The following is a 3,051-nucleotide window of genomic DNA, read 5'->3' on the forward strand; positions in this document are numbered from 1 at the left end:
TTTTATTTTTTTTGATTGGTGCTATGTATACATGACTAGACAGAAAGAAATGGCTGTGGTAAAAGAAAAAATAAGGGCTGTGAATTCACTGAGTTCGATCCGTCTGTTTGTGATCGGGGATACAATAATGCAGACATACTGTTTGTACATTTCAGTGTTTTACTTTTGCGTATTAATGTGTATATGTTCACTTATTTTTTTTTCATTATTAATTTATCTTTTTTTCTTTCCTGTTCCTTTTCTTATTTTTTTGTTCCCATCCTGCATGTTTCATAAAAAATTCTAAACAAAAACTGCAGAAGTACGATCTCTAGGTTTCATATTATTTAAAATAAAATACAAATGACATATATTTTTATGATAGAGTGAGAGAAAAAAATTAGTTATTTTTTAGTAACTTTTTACTGACAAAAATACTGGGATATCTTGGTGCAGGTAATACGGAAAAAGAGTACACATTGTACAACCGACATTGTACAACCGACAATACAAAGCTGGTTAAAAATCTGTGAAATTATCCTTTAAATAAACTTTCCCCTTTACCCTTAAAAAAAAAAGAAAAAAAAGAAAAATCATTTAAAGAAACTGGCATCAGCTTTTCACTAAGACCCAGAAATTTACCATTTACATTTCCTAAAATTGTGGTAAACAAACCGCCAATAGTATGATACAGTCAGACATCCATACAGCTTGTCCGTACATACTGTCACATTCTAAGCCACCGCTTTTGGCCATCTTCTTTTAATTGCCTGAATTCTCATAAGGCCTCATACTTCTGAAGGTCTTTACAAGGAGATGCAAATCATTCCATTCCTATTGACTCATATAATTATACATTTATTTCTGCATCACCTGCTGTAAAATTCTGTTCTCCCAAACAAGGTCATCAAAGCTTGTTTGTCAAGACGTTGCTGCAGTATTGTTTATGACAAAGAAGGGTGGGATTGATCTAGTGCACTCGCACAGACGCAGACTCGCCCTAATCCAATAAATCTGTTTTCAATTATGTTAGAATAAAGACTGAGACCTTTCAGCCAGGCCTGGAGTACATCCACGCGGCCAGGGTGGCATTTGCAATAAAACAACTAAGGCTTAGAGGAGATGTAATCATCTCCAGAAACCTTCAAGATAGGACAGAAGTATAGCACGTGGACAATGCCGATACCTGGTTTCAGTGCTGAATTGTTTGTAAAGATATCAAGAACACCTCTCAGTCGGTGCCGATGGCCTCATGGGCAGTGTAGTGACATTGTGCTTCGGGCGTCCTGAGTTCAAGTCCCGGCTCGTGGACCTTTCTCGACCCCACCCCCCTCTCTTTCACCCACTTCGCTTCCTGTCAACTTACTGTCCTATCTAAATAAAAGGCATAAAATGCCAAAAAAAAAGAACACCTCTCAGCATTTTATAATTAAAATCGCATTCTTGCAGCAACACCCTGCATCTGTTTGCCTCACACAAAGCTGTTGGTTTAATCAGGTGCTCTAGTCCAGAAAACCCAAATGCCACATGGCACATACAATGGCCAGGCGGCAGAGACTGTATCCCATTGGGATTTAGTGCTTCAATTTGTGTCCGCTGTGTGCCGCTCCCTTAGTCAGCCTTCTCTCTACACAATGCTATTTACCCGAGACTCAATCGATCTTAATCTCTCCTTCTCTGATTAAAAGGTAAAGCATGAAGGACTATTAGAATGAGTGATTTCAAGATGTTGTGAAAGTAAGTGCATTATATGAGCTGCTAAAGATTGTGAGGGATTTCACCGCAAACCCCTGTGTCTTATTCATGAACAACCTGCAAACTAGTTTGAGCAAGCACAAAATGATGCTCAATCATTGTAATTAAGTCCTTTATATATAAAAAAAATGTTCAATACAGGCATGGCTCCTTCTATGTAAATTAGACAATTTGTTGCATATTCTTAAAAAATGTTGTGCCATTTCCTTAAGATTGATCCATTTTGTTTGTGTATTCATCAAATGATGATCACATGATGGAGTTATAACCACACATATGTGCAGACACTTGGTATAGTTGAGTGCACTTTTTCATTTTAAAGAGCTGATCCGAGTGTTGTTTAAATGAATTCATTCAAATCACTGATTCCTTTGTGTCATCAATCAAAATGTTCACTGAAGTCATGTATTAAAATATTGTATTAAAAATATATGTAGATAAATATTGCTATTGCAATATATTTAGCTGTATTTAGTATGTATTGTTAAATTGTTTCATGGTAGCTAACTTCCTTGATTAAATTTTTCGAACAGTGTGGAAAATTATATATTTAAATTAATTTTATTTTTTACATTTATTTTATTATTATTATTTTTTTTTTTAGTGTTTGGATTTATTTTGTTTTATAATTTTTTTATGTTATTTTAGTTTAGTTTATTTGTAGTAGTAGTAGTAATATAGTTTGGTAAAACGTTTTGATCTATTTCAACATTTTTGAAATGTTGAAATAGAAACTGGCTTAATGTGCTAATTGCGTTCAGTCCAAATGTGTCTTGCCTGATTTGCATAATTTCTTTAGCGAATCTGCCCATAGGAAAAATGTATTGCTCAGTGGTTGGTTTTCCTAAGCTCAGGAGACTTAGATGAGATTCTCATATATCTCTAATTTTAGTATCAACAGCATTTCAGATATTTCTCCTAAAATTTCTTAGGAGAAATAGAAGTAGACACAAATGAGACATGAGAAATATTTGAGAGAAAAAGAGTCAAAACTGAGAATGTGTTGGAAGAAATGGAATAGCTCTTTATTGTCTTGCTGCAATCTCTATCAAGACTCCATTATAGGAATATTTTATTGCTCAGAAGTTGCTCTTTCTAACCTCAGGAGACGTAGTGGTGATTCTCATGTATTTCTCATTTTAGTCTCAACAGTGTCTCAGATGTGTCTCCTTAAATTCCTTAGGAGAAAGTAAAGTAGACACAACTGAGACATGAGAAAGTTCCGAAAGAAGGGAATCCAAAATGACAATGGGAGAGAAATGTATGAGAAACATGGGATATCTCTTTATTGTCTTGCTGTAATCTCTTGCAAGACTC

General features: G+C 34.8%; 1 protein-coding gene across 1 annotated transcript in view; it reads right to left on the reverse strand.

Annotated features, from left to right (window-relative positions):
* LOC107565329 (GDNF family receptor alpha-2-like) overlaps positions 1-3,051 on the reverse strand; it is a 99,159-nt gene that overhangs the window by 2,991 nt on the left and 93,117 nt on the right. The gene's annotated exons all lie outside the window — the stretch shown is intronic.

The sequence above is a fragment of the Sinocyclocheilus grahami genome, unplaced genomic scaffold (genome assembly GCF_001515645.1).
Source record: "Sinocyclocheilus grahami isolate Dianchi unplaced genomic scaffold, SAMN03320097.WGS_v1.1 scaffold994.1, whole genome shotgun sequence".
Taxonomy (NCBI): domain Eukaryota; kingdom Metazoa; phylum Chordata; class Actinopteri; order Cypriniformes; family Cyprinidae; genus Sinocyclocheilus; species Sinocyclocheilus grahami.